The sequence below is a fragment of the Phascolarctos cinereus genome, unplaced genomic scaffold (assembly GCF_003287225.1).
Source record: "Phascolarctos cinereus isolate Bilbo 61053 unplaced genomic scaffold, phaCin_HiC Scaffold_1;HRSCAF=81, whole genome shotgun sequence".
In the NCBI taxonomy this organism is placed as follows: domain Eukaryota; kingdom Metazoa; phylum Chordata; class Mammalia; order Diprotodontia; family Phascolarctidae; genus Phascolarctos; species Phascolarctos cinereus.
This window is the reverse complement of record NW_027555514.1, coordinates 150,915,039-150,939,260: the sequence shown is the minus strand read 5'-3', so window position 1 is coordinate 150,939,260 and position 24,222 is coordinate 150,915,039. Positions and strand designations below refer to the sequence as shown.

Sequence of the window (24,222 nt, the reverse complement as noted above, 5' to 3'; positions counted from 1 at the left end):
GAAATTTACACCTGGGTCTCCTATTAGCTTCAGTAGCAACACTCTTCTCCCTGTCATTGAAGCTTGAAATCTTACTAATCTTTGACTCTTTCCTCTTTCTTATCTTTCTTCTTCAGCATTTAGCTACTGCCTATTTATTAGCAGACTCTCTTACTGAAAGATGAAATTATCTGTATATGTTTTGTGTATAAAATATACATGTTCTCTGTCACCCACTGGAATGTAAGTTTCTTAATGGTAGGCTCTGCCTTGCTTTTGTCTTTGTAATCTTGGTACTTTGCACAATGTCTGTCACATAATATTCAGTCAACCAATGATTTAGGACCGACTGATTTATAGTTAAGTTTTCTCTCTTCTCCAATCACAATATCTCTTGCATGGACACTCTCCTTTCTACTTCCACTACAACAGTCCTAACTTAGGATTTATCCTGAATACACAAAAGGAGATATATAACTGGTCTTCTCACCTCCAATCTTTACCCTCTTGACTTTGTTCTTTAATCAACCTTGACCTCAAAACTCAATGAGTTTTATTCAAAAGACCCTCAGTGGTTCTATATAACTTTTTGAATAACAAAATTTCTCCTTGCATTCAAAGCCTTTTATAATCTGACTCAACTTTCCTTTCTAGCCTTACCTCACATTGTTGTTGTTGAGTCATTTCAGTAGTGTTTGCATCTTTGTGACACCATTTGGGATATTCTTGGCAAAGATATTAGAGTTATTTTGCTGTTTCCTTCTCTACCTCATTTTACAGATGAAGAAACGGAGGCAAATAGGGTTAAGTGATTTGCCCAGGGTCACATAGCTAGTGTTTGAGGCCAGATTTGGACTCATGAGGATATGTTCCTATTTCCAAGCCCAGTATTCTATAACCACTGTGCTAACTAGTTGCCCTGCCACTTTTATTATTATTATTATGGCCTTTTAATAGATGGCATAATGGATAGAGGGATGGTGTGAGGCTTAGGAAGAACTGAATTCAAATTCTGCCTCAGATATTTATTACCTATATGATCTTAAGCAAGTCACTCTATTTCCACCTCCATTTCCTCATCTGTAAAATGGAGACAATAATAGCATCTTTCTCACAGGGTCATTGTGAGGATCAAAGGATATGATATCTATAAAGGGCTTTGTAGAACTTAAAGTATTGTTTAATTTAGTAACTAAATTAAGTTAATTTAATAATAAATTTTGTTTAATTGAACATTTCAGAACGTATAGGTCCTGGAACAAAACTAAATGAGGAGTATAGCTAGTTCTGGTCTTTCTCTTACAGCTCTACAGCATCTACTTGTTTCATTCAATTATGCATCAATTCAAGGAAAAATGAGTACTAAAGATAGTTTCATTACATTACAGAGATTAAAAAAAAAGCTGTTCTGTTGCAATTTTTACCTTTCAACCAGCTGTTATAGCATTATATAGACAGTTTGATGGTAAGTAGTTTCTTTACTTTGGTTTGCTCCGACTGTATAGTAATGCTTTACATAAAAAAATCTTCCATCATGGAAACATAGATCACTGAAAGAATTTGTTGCAGCATTTATAGTGTTGCTGCTATACTAAAGGATACAATTACTATTTATATTATTCATTCTCTGCAAATATGATATTCAAGAGGCTCAATTAAGCCATAAGAATGCATTTCTGTATGTGAAATGGGATTTGTGATTCATATAAGAAATGAAGCAGTGTACTTTACAAAAATGAAGCTTGGAGACCATACTTTGAGAGATACTGTCTGAATGTATGGCTGTTAATAATGACAAAGCCTTACTGAGCTGTCATGAATCGAATGAATAAAGGTCAACTATGACCAGGGCTGTCATCAAGAGTCAGTCTCACTGTAAGAATTTCCAGGGTAATGACACTTAAGGGAGAAAGGAAGACAATATAATGAGCTCTCCAAACAGTAATTCTTAGACAGGAAATATCATCCTTTACTGTAAGACTTATTATGAAAGATTAAGTCAGTTACTTCATCAGGGCTACTCCCTTTAAAAGAAATCCTGCCTTTTTAATTTGATTAAACATCAAGACTTTAATAATGTAGATGTCACATATGGCATATACATGGAAAGATTATAGCATAATGAAACCATAAGTTTTGTGCATGGTAAATTAGGAGTAACTATTTCAGAAAAGCAATGTGGACTCAAGAACAATGAGTAATACTACCAACTGTTCTTTCCTCCTGGGGATATTAGCTGGTGCTAAGTCTTCAGCTGTAACTTATAATTGATTTTAACACCAAGAAGCACCAGATTCAAGAGCAGTGGAGGTGATCTGATATTTTGGAGTTAGATGTTCCCTGGCTAGCTGCAATCTCATAACAGAAATCCAATGCCATTATATTGTTGAAATTTCAGGGGCATATCAGTCCCATAAAGCTACGATTCCTATAGGCCTGTGAACATGTCTGGAATCCTCACCATTGGAGCTTTGATCTTTGGATAAATAGATCATGCCTCCAGATTACCCTTACTCACTTATACTTATGATCCCTGAGAGAGGTACCACATCAGCACCCACACATCCATTCATATGGATTATTTATCAGACGTTGTCACTGGATACAGAACATAATAATCCTCACTTTTTCAAAGTATAGTAAAGTTTGCAAAGCACTTTCCCCACAACAACCCTGAAAGGTAAGTAATGCAAGCAGCACTAATAACAATTATTGGTGAGTCATTTTTCAGTCATGTCCAACTTCACAACTCCATTTGTGGTTTTCTTGGCAAAGGTACTGGAATAGTTGGCCATTTCCTTCTCCAACTCATTTTACAGATGAGGAAACTGATGCAAACAGGGTTAAGTGACTTGCCCAGGAGCTACTAAGTATCTCAAGCTAGATTTGAACTCAGGAAGATGAGTCTTTCTGACTCCAGGCCCTCTATCTGTTGTACCACCTAGCTGTGGCTCTGTTCACAATCACGATCAAAAGAGGATTCATTTCCAAAGCAGGGAGAGAAGTAGAAAACATTCTTAAAAGCTTACAATGTAGAGGTTTGTCTATATAGTAAGTGAGATGATTTCACAGGGGGCTGATTAGGGGAGACCCTGATCAATTTAGCAAGTCCCCTCCAAACGCCCACTTATAGAAATATTGGAGTTAATTGCCTGAAATATTATTAAATGGGGGGGGGGAATCTTTAAACGTCTTTGCAAAAGCATAAACCAATCCTGTCTATTCTTGGATATGTAAGTAGTATTACACTACCTAATATTTATAATGAGTTGTGGAAAGAAAATCATTTTTTTCCTACTGGAGTAAAGTAGAAAAATCCAGTGCACAAGTCTATGACTTAAGAACCAGTATCTTTTCCAAAGTGCCATATATTCATGTATACTATGATAGGAGGTATCTTAAAAAGTGAATCTGACCCCTACCTTCAAGTGGACCACATCTTTAATCATTCCACATAGATGAGTGTCTCTTCTTAATGATCTCAAGAAAAGATTTCCCATAAGTGCAAGAAAGTTCTTATAGCATGCATTTCTACTGCCATAAGAAAGATGAATTCATCATTATTCTTGCAACACTATGCGTCAAATTTATATTACTTGATGATATCCATGAAGCTGCCTCTTAATTCTCTCCTCCAGACAAAGTTCTCTATTAATTATAAGTGCTTTAATCATTTCCCAGATGTCAAATAGGTCACTTAAAAAAATACCAATCATTTTTGTAACTCTTTACTGGATCCTATCCAATTACTCTACATCTTTCATGAAATGAAGAGTCCCAGAAAAGATTCAGTATTAATATTTTGTATGGAAGGAGCTTCTGAATTTCATTACAACTGTTAATATAGTCCATAATCCTATGGTCTTTAATAATAAAATCACTAGCATATGTCTAATGAGCCATTATTTTTTTCCATTGCTATTTGCTTCCCAAGGAGTTAATTTCCTTAAGTGTTCTTGTCTTTCTCAAGCTTCCTCCTGTTTTTGAAAGAACAATTACTAATGTGGCAAGGTCACTTTGAATTCTATGCCCATATTCCTGGTCATACTAAATCCAGTTTAAAGTCATTAACAAACTTTTTATCTCATCAAAGCAATTCAGACAACAATAGTAATTAACACAAATCCAAGAACTCAATATTTAGGATTTTGGTGGCCTTCAAAAGTAACTTCATGGAACCATAGATTTAGAGCAGGAAAGGAAACTGAAGGTCATCTAGTCCAATCCCTCCATTTTGTTGATTGGGAAACTGAGACCCAGAAAATTTAAGCAATTTGCCTAAGTTCATATGGCCAATAAATGGTAGAGCTGGGATTTGAATCCAATCCTGTTTCCAAATCTGCAATCCTCTTCAAAGAATTTGATTGTTTCATAGATTGGAAGATTATAGATTTATAGCTGGAAGGGAATTCAGAGCCAATTTTCCTCCTCATTTTATACATGAGGAAACATACCCATAGAATTTCAATGACTTTCACAAGATCACACAGGTAGTAAGTAGCACCTGGGATTTAAACCCAGATGGCTCCAAATCCAGCACTGTTTCTTTTGCACCATGCTGCCTCCCATATTTTTGGGAAATATATTTCAATATTTTCAATTTTGAATGTTGTAAGTATACATTAAAATATAGGTAGATGATATAGATACATGTAATGAAAGATCTATCCATTAAATAACCAATTACTTTTTATAAGTCAACTAGAAAGTGATAGGAATAAATTTATGTTATAGTGATCAGAACAATAATACATGATGGAACAATGACTACAAGCATTTCTAGTGAATACAGAAGTATCTTTTTTTCAAAGGGGAAAAATGATAATAACACCAAAGATAAAAGTGAAATTTAACAAATACTCTTAAGAACAAAATAAAATTTTTTAAATAATGTAATTCATGGCAAAAGTGTATCTAAGCCAAAGGAATGAAAGTTAGTAATTCAGGAATGTATAAGATACGCAGGATAAGGTTACAATATGGTGTGATGGCAAAAAGCCCATGCTGATATACAATTCATAAGCATGAATTTCATTGAGTACAGCTATCAACTATACTCACAGCTAATGCTGGAATATTACAAAATGAATTCTGTTGAAATCACTGCTTGTAAGATGTATCCCAATTGAAGAGAACTGAGAAACATAATTAAGGTCAAAAAGCTAAAGAAAATATAAGAACTAGATGTAAAGATTTTGAAGCTTTTGTACTTTCTAAGTTTTTCAGAGGGTGTTAGCTGAATGCCCCAGGTGAAGCCTGGGCAGTCAAACCAGGGAGTTATAGTTCAAGCTAGACTCAGTTAGGATTAGCAACTGGCATAAATAGAAGATTACTAGTAGCTTAAAAATTATTTCATTCATTCTCAAACCAGGTCTTTCTCTGTAAATATATGGAATGACAATTCAGTGAGAAAATAGTTGCTCTTGAATTCTTGGTACATTCCCTTCACTGCATTTATCCACAGGTTGTTAAGTAAAAGAGAAAGTCAGGAGGGAAATTAACTTTTGTTGCCAGTGGAGGCAAGGACCAGGCTTAATATTTCTGCCATATTTGTATAACTCCTGTCCCACAGCCCACTGATATGGGACTCTCTCTTTATTGGCGGAGATGAAGGCCCTGAACTGCTTGAGGGGTGCCATGGAGTTGGTGAGAAGTGACTCCCTTTGGGAGAGGCATTCTTCAGGATATTCCAAGTAAGAGACTTGAGCTGGCATCCAGGTTCAAGAGAGAAGATGAAAGAGGCCAACCCCATTTCAGGTTATCAAAGGAAAAGATGCTGGGAAAACAGGAGTAGAACTGGCAGTCTCCATCATATCTCTATTCCCAGATTGCTACTTTGGAAATTTTGGAGAGTTTTCCCTTAGTTGAGATCCAGGACCCTCTATCTTTGTTGAGCCAAGTTACTTCACTCTCAATGGGAGAGCTCCTTCATTCTCTTATCGTCTGGTACATACTGTCCTGTGTATACCTTCTTTGGTTTAAATGAGCTCCTTTGCTATTCTCTATGTTTGTTCATTGTGGAATTGCCATTAGGTGAGAAAAGGGTCAAGCTTTGGGTATATATAGTTTGGAGTCTTCCTCATCCCAAAATGATAAAGTGATCAAAAGTTAACTCAAAACCTAATTATATTTCCTAGATGAATAATTAAGGAAGCAGATAAATATACTGATACCCCCTTCTCTCTGAAGAAAGCAGAGTGGTGGTTTTTGGCCTCAACTTCCTGCAGTAATGTAAATCCCTTTTGGAAAAAGGTGGAGGAAGAAGAATTAGTGGAGAGTGAACAGTAAAGGAAGACTGTGCATATTAAGTTGAACAACTGAAATCAATCAATAAGTCATGCATTTGTATCATACCTATCAAGCATGTATTTGTGCAAAAAAAACCCCAATGAAATAATTGCTACTTTCAAGGATCTTATATTCTAGTTGAAGGATGGTAGAGAGAAACAGGAAGTTGGAAAGAGGGATGTTTCTTTGGGGAGAGATAACAAATTCTGATTTGGGCATGTTTTTGAGATTCTTATGGTACACCCAAGAGGAAATGATTAAGAAGGTGGTGATGGGAACAACTGGAACTCATGAGAAAAATTATTATTGAGCCCATGGTAAGTGTTGAGCTTACCAAGAGAGAAAGTGCAGTGAGAAAAGACAAGAGGGTCCAGGTCAGAGAACTATGCATAGTGGGTAGAAGAGCATAGATGGATGATGATCAGCAAAGGAGAATAAAGGGGAGTGTTGAGACAGAAGAGAACTAAGAGAAAGTCATATTGTGAATACAGAGAGAGGAGAGACTATCCAGGAGAAAGAGTAGTTAAAGGTGTCAAATGCAGCCGAGAGGTCGAGAAGAATGAGGCTTGAGAAAACACCTTTGGATTTAGCAATTAAGAAAACATTATTTCAAGATGTTGAAAAATGAAAGAGACATGAAGAAGCAGAGACAGCCATTAAACTGGCTTTTCAAGATTTTGGCAGGGAGAGGGAGGAGTGATATGGGATAATGGCTTGAGGGGATGCCAGGGTCAAATGAAGATTATTTTTTAAAGGATAGATGTGATCTGGGATATTTGTAGTCAGTAAGGAATAAGCTTGTAGATAAAGGGAGATTATGGGAAAACTATATGATTTTACTTTTCAAATTTATTTTCCAAATTTGACCTCTGACTGAAATTTTCATATCATTTTTCTTTGTAATAGTTTCTAATGAATTTGGTACCTAAAGTTTAAAAAATTCCTATTATTCTAAAATATTCTGATGATCTAGTGATATGAATTCACTCTTACATTAGAATAGACTGTCATTACCTAGGTGAAATGGATTTCCCAAATTATTTATTTATATTTCTTAACTATCAACATCTTTTATGGATAAACAATAACTGTTGTTATGATGCTATAAAAATTTTTAAAAATTAGAATGTCACAATTATATATATATATACACATATATATGCATACACACACACACACATATATATACATATATATATACATACACACACACACATATATATACACATATATATATACACACACACACACACACACACACACACACACACACACACACACACACACACACACACATATATATATACTCATTTCATCTTTCCAACTATCCTGAGGACAGTATTCTTATTTGATTCATTGAAAACAAAAACAAACAAAAAAAACAAGAGTGAGGCAGTGAGAAGTTAAGTGATTTACCAACGGTCAAACAGCAATGAAGTTTCTGAGCCAAGAGTCAGACTCAGGTGTGTAGACTCCAAAATCCAGTGATTTTTTTTCCCATGCTGTTTTCTCAAATACATGATGCCACCACAGTTATGACCAAGGTAATTATAATTGAAAAAACAAATATTTGCAAAGTAATTCATAACAACCCTATGAGGGAGATAGTGAAAGTATAATCCACATTTCATAACTGAGGAAGCTTCACAATACTATTCTCCCCATTTTATGGTTGAGAACAATGAATTTCAGAAAGAATAAGTGATTTGGCTAGAGCCACACAGCTTGGTAAGAATGAGAACCACTAGACAAACCTTTCTGGTTTAAGACTAGACTCTTTCCTCAATACAAATCTCTCATTTCATATGATACCACCCATGGTTGAGGTTCTGAACAAAGTACTAGGCTTGCATGATAAACTTCAGAACATATTAATATTTTTTGGAAAAAAATCATTCAGTATTGACATCAGCATTCTAGTGTTGCATATCAAAGGACTGAGGCATTAACTGCCAAAGGGCAGTTAAATACCTAACCACATATCAAAAGTTATAAGATTTATCCACATGTTGCATTCCATTGACTTTTGGCTCTTCCTATTGCTGAAATGCCTTCCAGATGTCATCATTCCTGTTATATAACATACGTATATACATACATATGTGTGTGTGTGTATATATATATATGTACATATATATATATATATATATATATAGAGAGAGAGAGAGAGAGAGAGAGAGATCTATATCTATATGTATATACAATGTTTAGTGTTTAAGCTAATCCTTCAAGATGAAAGTTTAAGATTTTGCCCTACATTTATTTTGAGCTTCATACTAAGGAATATAAAAGCAAAGAATTTGCTTTCCTGAATTTTTATGATACCTTGATGTGTTTTCACTCTTTTATGATTGCAAAGGTTACATAGAAACCCAGAAATTCTATAATTCTACTTTATTTCAGCTATACCAATAGAAAGCAATAAAAAATCATGTTCATATAAAATGGGAAATAAAATAGAGAGAACATTAAAAATTGGTGTTATACAAAATAAAAAGTCAAAGCATTACTATTCATTCACCTTATGCACTATAAACCACAGCTTCGGTTTACTATCATTTAATCACAGTAATATTTTATGATCTGGTACCCAGAGCCCAGTGTTAGATAAAAAAACAAATAGGTTGCCCTGATTATATATTTACACTGCCTGTATCTACTCTTCCCAAAGGTGATGTGAGCATTTGTTATGTTTACCTCAGATATATGGGAGTAATGTTTTATTGTTATTTTTCTTATTATTCTATTTCATTAAATTACTTTGGGACTTTTAAGAGAGAAGGGAGGCAAAAATAAATAGGTCATCCTTTTAAAGACAGAGAATGACACATAGATCAAGTCTAATAGAGATAAGCTTTTCAGGGAAAGAGAATTTGAATACTTGGACAATTTCCTTCATTTCTCTTTTATCCTGCTTACATTTCTCATGTGGAAAGAATCAACAGTTGCTGTTCACACTTTAAATTTTTTTCTTTTGAAAATTGTTCAAAAATCTAAAATTTTTATCAATAAATATTTGCTCAGTCATTTTTTCAGTTGTGTTTGACTCTTTGTGACCCCATTTTGGGTTTTCATGACAAACCACTGGAGTGGATTGTCATTTTCTTCTCCAGCACATTTTACAGATGATGAACTGAGGCAAACAGGGTTAAGTGACTTGCCCAGGCTCACACAGCTAAAAAGTATCTGAGGACAGATTTGAACTCAGGAAGATGTCTTCCTGACTCCAGCCAGGCACTCTATCCACTGCACTGCCTAGCTTCCCATCAATAAATGTTATATAAAATTAATATACACCTTATTTTTTTCTAATATGGTACTTCTATAAAGCAATGACTGTGGTTAAGCAATCAATAATAATTTTTTGTAAAGTTTTATGTGCCCAAAGTAGAGATAGCATGGTATAGAGCTCAAGTCAGGAGGACTTGAAAATGGGTTCAAAGCTTATTGCTAACACTTAATAACTACATGGACACAATCAAGGCACTTAACCTCTATGGCCCCAGGGAATTCTCTAAGCCTGAATTATAGACAAGTTGCTAGAAAAGTTTTGCACAGTGGAAGTTCCTCAGTGGAATGAAACCACAAGGTCCATCTAAACAAAGGAACAAACTGTAGGTGATAGTGGATAGAGTGCTGGGCCTGGAGTCAGGAGGACCAGACTGTAAATCTAGCCTCAGAAACATTAATTATGTTACCCTCTAGGCTGGTGAGCCTCATTTACAAAATGAGGAAAATAATAGCACCTATCTCCCAGGGTTATTGTGAAGATAAAATGAAATCACATTTGTAAAAACACTTTGAAACCTTAAAGTACTAGATAAATGATAACTATTTATTATTACTACCACTGCCACCACTACCACTACCACTACCACTACCACTACCACTACCACTACTACTACTAAATTGACAGATTAATGTTTTCCCCATATGAATATGTGAGCTTCTACAGGATAAATTGTTAAATATTCTTTTTCACCAAAGTGACAACATCCTAGAAAGTCAAATCAGCAAATATTTATTTTTACAATTATTTGCCTAAGCCGAATGCATATCCATATTCATTAGAAAGAATACATATTAGGAAGAATAAAAGGAATAGCTCTTAACCTTAGCCAGCTTATAGTCTTATTAAGTTGAGAGAAGATAAACTAAATAGAATAAGACTTTTTTTTTAAACACAATCAACAAGGGTATTTGTTTCGCTTCACTATGGTTGTTTGTTACAAGGTTGGTTTTTTTTTGTTTTGGAGAGTCAGTGTGAGGAGGAAAAACATATAGCTGAATAAAAAAAATAGACACATATGTATGCATATGTGTACACATGCGCATATGTACGATGTACATACATAATTATATCTATAAATATGTATGTGTATACATATATGTATTGGTCTCTTACCAGTCATATGCACAAATTATACTAAATTACATTAAGCTCTGATCTCCAAAACAGAGAATTTACTCACTTTCTATTGAATCAAACCATCCCTATGTCATGAAAACAATCAATTAATTGAATTAAACAATAAGTCTATCCAGGAGAAAAAAAATGTCAAATCTGTTGTGATACTACAAGGATCGTGTAAATCAATCAAAACAAATAGCCCATTTGTTTAGTCCAGACAGTTCTAGTTTTGTCATGATTGCTAATTGTTATTAACAAATATCTGAAACAGAAATAACAATAATGTCTCATCCCAGTATTCAGCCTGTATGCCCTAGTATATTTTAGTAGTGTTTTTTTTCCTGAACTAGAGAAAAAACCCAAAAACTTTTCACTCTGACACTGCCTTTGCTTCTAGGAGAAGCCTTTTAATCATGTTTCCACTTTCCCCGCTCCGGGATGGTGTAAACCAAACAGTAACCCATGAGGGAAAGTACAAGAAGGGCTCAGAGTGCTCACTCATTTGAGAGATGAGATGAGGACAGGCAAGAGTTGAGTAGGAGGACACAGTAAAGAGGCTGCATTATTTAGTTTCCATTGTGATAAATTCCCAGAATGCCAGACACATCCATGATAAAATATCAATAGAAACAGGCCTCTCTGAAGCAAAATATCAATGATTAAACCCCCCACCAAAAAAAACCCCAATCATGACCCATACAACTACTCTGTTCCATTAGTAGTTATGTCAGCTGACTATGCTATTGACACTCATGAATTATAGCTTTCATAAATGTGAAAATGTCAAAGGGTAGCTTAAATATGTCTTCTTTCTAGAGTGAGTTTGTATTTAGGAGACATGGTATAGTGCCTTAGGGCTGAAAGTCCTGGATTTTAGAAGCAGTGACCTTGGCTAAGTCATATAACATCTCTGAACCTTAATTTTCTCATGTCTAAAATGGGCAATAATTCACACATATCTCAAACAGTTCTGAGTTTTAAATGAAAAATACATAAAAGCTCTATAGAAATGAGTTTTTTATTCATTTTATTTTGCTTTTTTTGAAACTGAATTCCCCCTCTCACCTAGGCTGGAAGTGCAGTGACTACTCACTTACCCAATTTCACTACTTATTGCAAAGAAGTTCTGGCCCTCTCATGGGGGTTTACCATATTGGTGTTGGAGTTACTGTGTAAATCCAGTTAGCTATTGCAGCCCAAAAATATCAAGGTACAGAGATCAAGTGATCTACCAGCCTCAGTCTTCCCAGAAGCAGATTTTAGAGGCAACATGAGTTATTATTTTGTGTGCAGTTTTAACCTGTATATTATAAATACATATACACATGTGTGTGTGTCTCTCCTGAGGACCCTTATACAGGCCATGAAGCAACAGTTAGAACAGAACATGGAACAACTGATAGGAAAAGGAGTATGAGAAGGCTGTATGTTGTCACCTTATTTATTTAACTTACATGCAGAGTATATCATGTGAAATGTCAGGCTGGATGAATCAAAATCTGGAATTAAGGCTGCCAGGAGAAATATCAACAATTTCAGATATGGAGATGACACCACTCTGATGGCAGAAAGTGAAAAGGAACTAAGAAGCCTCTTGATGACAGTGAAAGAGAAGAGTATGAAAGTTGGCTTGAAGCTTAACATAAAAAATACTAAGATCTTGGCAAGTGGTCCTATCACCTCCTGGTAAATGAGGCAAAAGAAATGGAAGCCGTGTCAGATTTTATATTCTCAGGCTCAAAGATCAACTGCAGATGATGACTGCAGCCATGAAGTTAAAAGACACTTGCTTCTTGGAAGGAAAGCTATGGCAAGTCTAGACAACATACTAAAAAGCAGAGACATCATCTTGCCCACAAAGGTACATATAGTCAAAGCTATGCTTTTCTAGTAGGAATGTATGGCTATGAGCATTGGACTATAAGGAAAGCTGAGCACCACAGAATCAATGCTTTTGAATTGTGGTGCTGGAGAAGACTTTTTTCTTGACAAGCTAAGGTCTCCTTATTAAAAAAAAATTTAGAGCTTGAAGGTAGGCACACAAGTCTATACATATTTACCCCTCACAGGTCTAAGGCTGCCAGTGGGTAGGGATACAGGGAGGTGCAGGGACACTGGTTTGAGTACCACTCTCTTCTTGGACAGCTTTACTTGATTTTGCTTGGGTGGTACCCACTTGAGGCAAACTGAATCCACTGTTATAGGTGGCTTCTTGTACTGGGCACTCTTAAGGTGCTTTTGCACTAGTTTGGGGGTGACACAGATGACATGCTGCCTCTTCCAGTACTAGACCAGGTTGAGTTACTTAGAGTGCTGATGAAGTCATTTTTTGTGATGCTGGTCATCTGGCTGATGTCTTTGATGGAAAATGCTCTGGAAATCCCTCAAGATCTCCAAACTGAGCTATCATAGTTACTGGTCCTGGGTCCTGCTGGATTCTCCAGAGAACCCACTGTACTCTCCAACTTGAACAATTCATAACTGAAGGCAATGAGGAACTTGCCATAATCTCAGTGCTGATATGGGGGGGAGGGGTCAGGATATAGGCCACATTATTCCCATCTAAGGACTCCTCCTTAGAGAAGTAATCCATGATGTGGGCCCCCTGTCCACCTCAATCAAGACATAGAAGACAAATGGTTCCACATTAAAGTACAGGTTCTTGTGGTCCAGGAAGAGCTTGGCCAATAGACATGAGTTCTGCCAATAAATCTTATAGTCTTTGCTATACCTCATACACCAAGATGTTATTCTTTCCATAGATTTCCTTGTAAGGCGGCTGTTTCCACTGGCACTGCCCCAAATGGAAACAGTAGCTCTTCTCAAATTTTGGAGAATCTAAGTTTGGGCCATTTCCCATAATCTTCAGGGAATGGGGAGAAGTGCTAGGTATCAATCTCCTAGTTCCCAATGTACATATTGTCTACATACTTCACCTTGCTAATTGCTTCAGGTTCTTTTTCTAGTGCGGCTGCTGAGGGATCCGTTTCTGCATAGGTCTTCTGCTCATGGTTGATCTCATCATGCTTGCATTTCTGGCTGCAGATGATGTTGCACTCAAGCTGCTCTGCCAACTCACTTAGGTCTTCTCAGAGTTCTTCTGAACAGCTTCTTTCACCATCTTGGTCAAAGTCAGCCAATTCTTGTCCATCTGTTCATCTAGCCACTGGTTAAAGCCCACGTAATGTATGTAGAATTCCTCTCATCCTTCTTTGTCATTCACACAAGATTGAATCACCTCCACTGAGTGCCAGGTGCCAGGTACTGTCTGAATGTCAGCAGAGGTAGGTTTCCTATGGGGGGAGGGGAGGCCTGGCCTGGGGTGAGGAGGTCTCTCTCCATCCCTGGCATCACCTTTCCCTGGACTCCAACCCTGGCCACTGTCTCTGAGCTTGAAGTTGCCATCCTGGAGAAGACTTTTGATAGTCCCTGGGATAGCAAAGCGATCAAATCAGTCAATAATTAAAGAAATTAATTCAGGGTTTTACTGGAAGATCAACTACTGAAGCTGAAGCTTAAATACTTTGGCCACATGAGAAGACAGGACTCATTGTAAAAGACTGAAAGATTGAGAGCAAAAGGGAAAGGAGAAGGCAGAGGATGAAATGGATATATTGTGTCATGGAAACAATGAACATGAACTTGTACTTTCAGAAATACTGGAGGGATGGAAGTGCTTTATTTCATGGGGTCACGAAGATTTGGACACAATTGAACAATGTGCATGCATGTGCATGTATATGTATACGTACACACACATACATACATGAATATGAGAAGTCGAATGATGTAGTTGATAGTGAGATGGCCCTGGAGTCAGGAAGACCTGAATTCAAGAGCTACTTCCTAAAAATATTGACTCTGTGACCATAAGTAAGTCACTTAACATCTCAGTGCTCTGGGCAAATCTGTAAGAATCCAAGTTATTGACAAGTTAGTTGTTGATTTGCAACTGGAAGGGAGTTTCCATGCCAGGTTTTCCAGCAATTGAACTACAGCTCCCAACAAAATAAAAACATATAAAAAGCAAGTAAAAATGTATGCTTATGCACTTGTAAGGAGATTTATTGGAGTGCTTGATCAAGCTAATCAGTTCCCCAGTTAAACTAATGAGGTGTAAGAGTATGGGGTTTGGTTGGAAGCATCTGAGCTTCCCCAAGGTGTGTAGGCTTGCCTACTGGCACCCTGTTGATTGGGTTTCAGAGATCAGGGCTGCCTCCAAGATGACTGGCTGACTGATACTCAGGAGGACATGTCGTTGTCCTACAAATTGCCCCATCTTCATGGTTGTCATCAACGTTGTTGTTGTTGAATCATGCAGTCTTTCCTAACTCTTCATGACCTGATTTGGGGTTTTCTTGATAAAGATACTGGAAGTGGTTTGTCATTTTCTTCTCCAGAACATTTTACTGATGAGGAAACTTAGGCAAACAGGGTTAAGTGACTTACCCAGGGTCATATTGACAGCAAATGCCTGAGGCTGGATTTAAACTCAGGTCCTCCTGATTTCAGGCCCAGCACTCTATCCACTGTGACACTTAGCTGTCCTACATGGTCCATAAAAGTGAACTAATAAATCAAGTCTTTCTGGCTCATTTACTTTTCAAGATTCCTTCTTTACCTCTTCTCTTGTCCCTTCTTCCAAAGAATAGAAGCAAGGGGCAGATGGATATTTCCTTCATCCTCTATCCTTAACCCAAAAGTAAGTTGATGATGACTTGGAGTGGTAACTTATGTGATCTCTGAAAGGGTAGGTCATAGGATGATGTTGTGAAGTCACAATGCATATAAAATATTTTGTGGCCCTATATAAATATAACTAGTCTATATAAATATCATGAGTCATATAATTTCCTTTATTATATTACTATTAATGATATTTTCCCCTTAGAATGTAAACCCAAAGAGTAGGACCTATGGAGGTCATGTGGTACTGTGGAATAAGTCCTGGATTTAGTCAGAAAAGCCTGATTCAAATCACTACTCTGTAAATAATGAACTGTGTGACCTTAGGAAATACACACACACACACACACACGCACACACACACACACACACACACACACACACACACATACACACATCTATGAGAAGCCAAATGGTATAGCTGATAGAGAGATAGATGGCCCTGGAATCAGGAAGAACTGGGATTCAAGACTGACTTTTTTTTTTTGCTTTTAGGCAATTTGGGTTAAGTGACTTGCCCAGGGTCACACAGCTAGTAAGTGTCAAGTGTTTGTTCTGAGGCCGGATTTGAACTCAGCTCCTCCTGACTTCAGGGCCGGTGCTCTATCCACTGTGCCACCTAGCTGCCCCTCAAGACTGACTTCTTAAAAATATTGGGTTCAATGGGTTTCAGTTTCATTTTGTATAAAATGGGAGGGATGGACAGGTGGTCCCTAAAATGCCTTTCCAAATCTATGATCCTGTGCTTAGCCTTAAGAAAATATTTTATATTGTACTGATCACAGTATTTTATATGCTTGATGTTCAAATATTAAAAACAGTTTTGATAGCGGTGACGAGGATACATTAGAATTAGGTACATAACTTGTAGTTATGGGACCTGGGTTTGAATTAATCCTGGCTCAAACACTTAATAGCTGAGTGGCCTTGGTTTGGATGATCTTGTGTTTTTTCAACTATAAAATAAGGGGATTAGGCTAGAAGTCTTTTAAAATCCGTTCCTGTTCTAAACATCTGTTGTCGTTTAGTAAACCGTTCGGAATGTGTGATGGAGGGTCCGCTGCCCCACACACTTCAGAGCAGGCACAGATATCCCAAGACTTCTTCTACTGACTGTGATGATACTTTTATTTGGCTGCTGGACCAAAGCTCCATGGATATGTTAAAAGGCAGTCCTCTCCCCTCAGGCCCCTCTTTCCTACTGGCCTTTAGGTATAAGGATGACTAATCTCTGGAGAGTCAGTGGTTGGAGGCCACACCTCTCTTTCCTCAATCAGGTCACAGTTCTCTGAATGTATAACCTAGGCAAGCCTGTGTCCAGCCTCAGAAACTTGCTAGCTATGTGACCCTGGGCAAATCACTTCTCTTTGCTTCACTTTCCTCAACTATAAAATGGGGATAATAATAAGTAGCTCCTACCTCACAAGGTGATAATAATCAATTAAGATGAGATAATATTTGTAAAAAAAAAAGTATTTGGCATAGTGTCTGGCATATAGTAGATGCCATATAAATGCTTTTCTTCTTCCTTTCCTTACCCTCTTTCCCCTTTGTTTTTCCTACCCTTCCCTTCCTTTCCCTTCCATACTCTTCCCTTCCCTTCTCTACCCTTTCATTCTCTAATCTTCTTTCCTTTTCTTTCACTATCCTTCCCTTCTCTTCTGTTCCCTTCCTTTTCTTCTCTTCCTTATCCTTTCCTACCCCTTGTCTTTGATAAGCCATCACTTGTTTGCATCTTTTTTCTTTTGGTACAGGGTCTTGTGAGATCTGGAATAGCAGCTGGCATCTTCCTTTCTTCTTAGGCAAGATATTGCCAAGCAACAAGAGATTGGTCATTGGAGAATTTTCAGTACCAACAGTAGCAGTAGGAGGTCCACCGACAAAAAAAAAATGTCCATAGGGAAAGAAACTAATGAGAAAAAAGGGCGAACTTGGTGTTGATTGGGTTGCTCTTAGTGGAGGTGAGATATAAGATAGCTAATGATATTGCAGTTACAGAAGTTTTAATGAGGGGGGAAATCTTTTTTTCACATTTGTTTCCTAGAAATGTTACATAATGAATAGGTTAGTGAAAATTTGTTAGAGTTTAACAATAAGAAATGTCTCCACAAATGTGAGAGTAATGAAGGATCTCAGAGGCCAGCCCAACCAACCTATTTTGTAGTTGTTAGCAATTTTTCTTTGATATTGAGAACTCTTAAGAAGGAGCCCCTTTCTACAAAGAAGATGGGCAACTTTTAATTTTAGGAAGTTAGGTGGAGCACTAAGAAATAAAATATCATGCTCAGTCACAAACCCAGTATGAATGAGAGGGTGGACTTGAACTCAGGTTTTCCTGACACAAAAGCTTGCCCTCCAAAAATTATGCCAACCTGCCTTTCCTAAACCCCTTTTCACATTAAAAGATACCTACAAAATGATATTCAGTAGAAACTGGGGGGTGGAGGTGGGGATGGGGAACAGCCACTGAATTCTATAGCTTGAGGGAAAAAACGAAATCAGATAAAAAGCTGGTTCAATAGGGGCACAGGCACAAATACTGCTTTGAATCACAACCTGAATGTATCACCAGCAATCACATATGCACACCACATGAATAGGTGAAAGAAATGATTGTGGAAAGGGTGCTGACAATCCTGTGTCTATAACAAAATCACTCCAACATAAATTTCTGCATCTGTTATGTATTTAATGCTTTCTTTTTTTAACTACTAGCTTTCAAGGTACTTAGGCAGATCAGCATATGTGACTAAAAGAGTTTGACCTCTATATTCAACTTCTCAATGCTCACTGGGCATCTGTATCAGGATTCTATGAGCTATGAACCACAAATGTAATTTTACTTAGTTTTCATCCCTGAAATCCAAAGTATTGGTTTTATACTGAACTAATGATGATGAAAACAAGCACATGTTTTCCAGGTGAACAGGTAGTGTAGTGCAGAGAATGTTGCATTTGAAATCAAGAAGACCGAAGTTTGAATCCTGCCGTGTGTATTTATTGACTGCATGACCCTGTACAAGCTACTTAAAGTATCTCAGCCTCAGTTTCCTCATCTATAAAATGGGATAACAGCCTATCCACCCCTGGATTTGATGGTAGAACAAAATGAGGTAATAATAACAAAATCAGCCAACATTTATGTAGTATCTGCTATAAAATTGTTATCTTATTTGATCCTCACAACAACCCTGGGAGGTTGGTACTATTATTTTCCCCATCTTACTGATGAGAAAACTGAGGCAAACTGAAGTTAAATGACTTGCCCAGGGTCATATCACTAGTAAGTGTCTGAGACTGGATTTGAACTCAAGTCTTCCTGACTCTAGGCTTGGATCTCTATCCATTTTACCACCTTCCTGCTAAAACAGGTAAAATTTGCTGCAAACTTCAAGCAAAATGCTAGCTATTGTTATTATTATTATACATTAAAAAATATGTGAGCACAGTTAAAAAACCTTTTCTGATTACCTCTGTGATTATTCTCCAATGAAATAACATTTCTTAGCTCATTTTCACACATATGTCCTTTTGTCATCTTTGTATTCCCAGTACCTAACACAATGGAAGGCAACAACGTAAAGTGGAAAGGGCATTAGGTTTGGTGTCAGAGAACATTGTTTTGAATCCCAGCTCTGTCTGTTAACTGCTACTTTGAGTAAGTCACTTGGATTCTCTAGGCCTAAGCTATAAAATCCCTTCTACCTCTGAATCTGTGATCTTAGCATTAATGCTTTACAAATAATTACTCAATTTAGTTGAATTAAGCACATGCTCATTCCATTTTTCTCCTTCAATTCAACTAATTTTGTTCTAATTGAAGTTCATCATAAAGGGAAGAAATGGCAGTCATGTCATAACCTTTATTCTGCTTTGACTATTTTTTGTTTTAAATCCATGCTACATTGACTCAGTGGTTATATGTTTAGAGCACATGGTGATATGATTCCCAAGAAAGACTTGATCCACTCTTCCATAAATATGAAACAAGTGCGATAAACCATTTAAACTCCATTTGTATTTTTTCTAACCAAGAGGTCTTCATATCGCTAACAAGGCATTTTCATTACTAATTGTTATAAACCTGAATCACTAAGCCCTCATTTTATGAGGTGATTCATACTTAAATTCTATTTTAAAAAATTGACAGGAATACAAAACATGACAAGCTGCATTTTAGTATGTAGTAGAATCATATATTAATTTTTTCTGCATTTACTGAAAAGGGAGTGCAGTGGGGGAACACCATTAATGATGTAAACTAAGATCCTTGTCCTATCAGTGAGTCAGTTTTCACGAAGTAAAAGGTGAAATGGATCAGCTGTTGTTTATACACTTGCCTGGCATGCTATAAAGGAAACAATATACATGATCCTATCTATGAAATATTCCATGACTTTTCCAAAACCAGATGTCCATTATTATTTGAAACCATAACACATAAAATACTTGCATGACTTGACTTTATTTGTTAAAAAAGATTCTAAATGATTTCCATTTCAAATAAAGTGAAAGTCTAATTGAATTATCTTAATTGAGCTATGGATATTTGAGTAAAATTGCTTTGGAAAATATATTGATTCTTTGCCAAATGATAAATTGGGCACATAGATTGCCCTATCTCTAGTATAAGAACAAAAAGGAAAGTGAGTGCTATTACATAATGAATAATATCTATGTTGCTGACACAAGAAGTACAAAAATGGAATTACATGAAGACAAAAGTTATCAAGGAGAATGAACATTTTCTCTGGGTGAAGTCATGGAAAAGAAAAGATTCCTTAGACAATTGTAAAACTGATGTTAATTTTAACTTCTAATTCTAGACTTGGGAACAGAAATTTTTTTTAACATTTAAAATTTGATTTTGTGTGTTCTATAGCTTCCAAAAATGTATTTCTTTACATTTCTAAGCCACTGGTTACACAATTATTTTATGATCCTTAACCTGTGGTATATATCATCAAAGAGATTCAGAATCAAAAAAAAAAAAGATGCCTAGAATATTGTTGGCGCTTAATAGAGACTTATTCAATTTAAAAGAATCAGACCAAATTGACCCTCATGTAGCTGAAAGTATGGGATAATAAGTAGAGAACTCATGTAATCCATTTAATAATTTCATAAGACCTAAAAGAAGGCAGCTTGACTTCTTTTAGATCAATTCTCCTTTTCCCCATGTGACAGATTTATGGAAACATATGAACAAGATATACACAAGATAAAAAGGTATGAATGTGTTAGAACTTACACTCACAGATCTAAGTAAGTCTCAAAATATTGGTGTCCTGGTATCAACCATATATAATGCAGATTCTAATTTTTGTAATACAGTCATGCTATTTCCCTCCCTACATGCTAGCAAACTTGTTTTCTGTGATAGATGGAATGTCCAAATGAAAACCATGACAAATCTTGATTTTACAGACAACTGATAGATGTGCTATTATTAAGGTTAAAGACATAGTTTAAGAAAAGAGGCATCACATGTTCAAAGTATAAAATCTTAGATTTTAATAAAGGCTAGATCTTTCAAAAAACTGAATTACAAGATTTCAACCATGTTTTTCACTCTGTCATGAGCTTACTCTACAAAATTGGTTCTCACACTCAAGCTCTCTTAGCATCCCTGATACAGAGCTATATGTCTTATGTGATATGTAGCCTGAAGTAAGCCTATCTTCTGTCTTGAGACCTCACTGACTAGGTATACTATTTGGTTGAGAATCATGGGAAGAACTATAAGGAAGTTGCAATAGATTGAGAACTACTCCTATGAGAGTGAAAAGCTGATCAAGGACAGAATCAATTCATACAACTGCATTTGCAAATAGTAATTCCAAGACTCCATTATTTCCCTAAATAAAACAAGATTAAATATGGAATTCCTGCCTCCCTCCATAGGGCAACCTTTCCCTTTTGGTTAAGAACAAAGCAAAGTCCTTTAGCTCAAATTGTTTCATGCTGAAGTAAATAGTATGCAAGAGATCTAGCTAGGATTACTTAGTTAAGGATGCATTAAGATTCTAGTCCTAGTTCTCTTGAGCAGAGAGATGATACCCACTTTATGAGACAAGCAGACCTCTTCCTAAGATATTAAAAATTTGCAAGAGGGGTGCTGATCTAGGGAACTGTTAGATTATAATTTTTGCTTATAGAGTTTGGGGAAAATATACCCATGTAGAAGTTATTATAAATGTTTTTAAACAATGCTTTAAAAATATTATCTGTATATATGACTATAGTATAATCTTATCAAGGGCAGAGATGAGTTCTTATTTTTCTATTTCATAGTAGAGTGCCCTGAAAATAGTGGGTACTCACTAAATATTTGTCATATGAATGAATGACTCAAATAAATGAACTGATCTGATTCAAATAAAGTGTAAAAATAACCAGGCAAAAAAAATCGTTGCTTGGATTTTTTTTAGGTTTCTCCTTCTTTGCCATTTTAGGGTAAATCTCAAGTTATCTCTATCTCCATGGCGAACTGAAGATGGAAGTCAAATTCAATTCAGATAGCTACAAGCAACTTACTTTAAGACTCAATTACATCACATCTATATTTTTGGGGAGTGGCTACATCTCCACCACAAGGACTAGTGTAAGAAAGCTGTGTTGATCCTATTTGACAGCATGATACAAATGACAATTTCATCCTCCAAAAAGGGAAAAATATAAGGGAATTGTTATTGTAGACCTAATTCTGGCTAAAAAGGGAAGAATTGAATATTAAAGTTGAAATGAAAGGAATATTGTAGGGGAGTGACTCAATCTTAGAATTTGTGATAGAATAAAGATGGGAATAGTCTGATATGCTCCCTGGATTTGGGACATTCAACTTTTGAAGGATTTGAAGGAAGGATAAATAGGATAGGATTCTTGTAGCCTAAAATTACAGGTAAAGTTTGCCCAGAAGTGATGGCAAGCTTTCAAAAATGCAATTCTGAAGAAATCTCTCTCTCTCTCTCTCTCTCTCTCTCTCTCTCTCTCTCTCTCTCTCTCTCTCTCTTTCTGTATACACATACAGACACACACATACACACACACACACACACACACACACAGCATAGTCCCAGTTAAGTGGTCAAAGAATATGAACAAATCATTCTCAAAGGAAGAATTACAAATGATTAATAACCATATGAAATATTGTTCCAAGTTACTAATAATGAGAGAAATACTAATCAAAACTTTGAGGTGAGCAAATTAACAGAAATGATGAAAGGAGAAAATAATTGAGGTGGGAGAGAATTTGGAAATACAAGCATACTATGAATACAACGTAGTAGAGCTATGAATTAGTTCATTCTGAAAAGCAATTGTGAATTAAATAAAAAAAAGCAAAAAGCTCATACTATTTTATCCAGAGGTCCCACTGCTATAAATATACCATAAAGGAGGTCAAAGACAAAAAAACAAAGACAAAGGGCAAAAGAACAGTTGTAATTAACAATTTTTTTGTGATTAGAACTTTGCAAAAGTAGAATTAGGTAGTAGTGAGTTCCCCTTCAGTAGAGGTGTTCAAGTAAAACTTCATTTACCAACTATTTTGTAGACTAAATTAGAGGGATTCTGTAGTTTTCTCCAACTCAGAGAATTGATGTTTTGTCTTACATCTGTTGTCCATACTCAGGAAAGCTGATCATATATACTAGTTAATTAAAGTGAGGAAAACTTAGGACATTAAAAACACAAGTTGAGCAAAGCAGATAAGTAGATCCTGGAAAGGTTTAAATTAGTTTTTTTTTTTGGTCTGGGGAAGGTGTTTCATTATTTATTTTCTTAAATCATCAACGCAAAGACTGAATTCTTTTTAAGCATTGATATTTTATTTTCTGCTTAGTGCTAGTCATGAGTGGGTTTTTTCATCTATGTAAAACTAATTCTTTTTTGCAAAATACTTTGCCATTTTCATGGATTTTGAATTGTCCTAAGTGACTGTCTGAATTTAGATTGTATATATTGATGGTCACAAATAGGTCTGTTTCTTTATATGTCCGATTCTTAAAGCATAGCGCTTTAGATGCAACTGTGTTTTAAACTTGTTCCACTGATGCACTACACTGATGTTTGAAAATTTCTCATAGTTAAGTTCATATGTGGTTCTCAAAATTGTCATTCTTTGACACTAAGAAGAATATGCAACAAATTATAAATAACTCAATGGATATTTATTTTCGTCCTATTTTTACTTTGTCAGACAACTGAAAAATAAAATATTTTTTTAAGTACAGCCTTCCCCTTTCCACATTTCCAAAATTAGAAAAAAGGATTGTTTTGGATTTTACATTATTTTTAAAATCTAATTAAAATTTCCAGATGCTGAGATTCACACCAGATGATTTTTATAGCATATATAACAACAGAAATCTCTTTCAACTTTTAATAGCACCAGTGACAAGACAATATTTCCAAATTACAGGATGGAGAATAGCATTTGATTTGGCTTATATAGAAATGTTTCCTAATTTATGTTCCAGTTCTCAAAATGTATGTTCTCTTTCAATTTGTTCAAATGTAAACATTTCAAAATAGAAAAGATGCACATGTGCTGTCACTTTGAAAAAGGAGGGCCTCTGATTACAGGGTTCAAAAAGTATAGGTTATTTCTTGTGTTGTATCTAGTTTGATTTTCATTCAAGTTCACCTAGCACTTAGTGTAATGCCTGGCACATAGTAATCACTTAATAAATGCTGTGTGGCTGACTGTCATGCTAGAATTTCTATCTCTAGGAAATATAGCCTTAGTTCCTATAAACTTTCCTCATAGGTTTTATGTCCCACTTCTTAGGTACACTTTGTTTTCCACATCTCTCTTTACATTGTGCAACTCATGTAGAAAATATGTTAGTTAA

At 36.0% G+C, this 24,222-nt stretch overlaps 1 pseudogene; it reads right to left on the bottom strand.

Annotated features, from left to right (window-relative positions):
- Positions 1-12,724: 12,724 nt before the first annotated feature.
- On the bottom strand, positions 12,725-14,083 carry LOC110206925 (histone acetyltransferase KAT8 pseudogene; annotated as a pseudogene).
- Between the last annotated feature and the right edge of the window lie 10,139 nt (positions 14,084-24,222).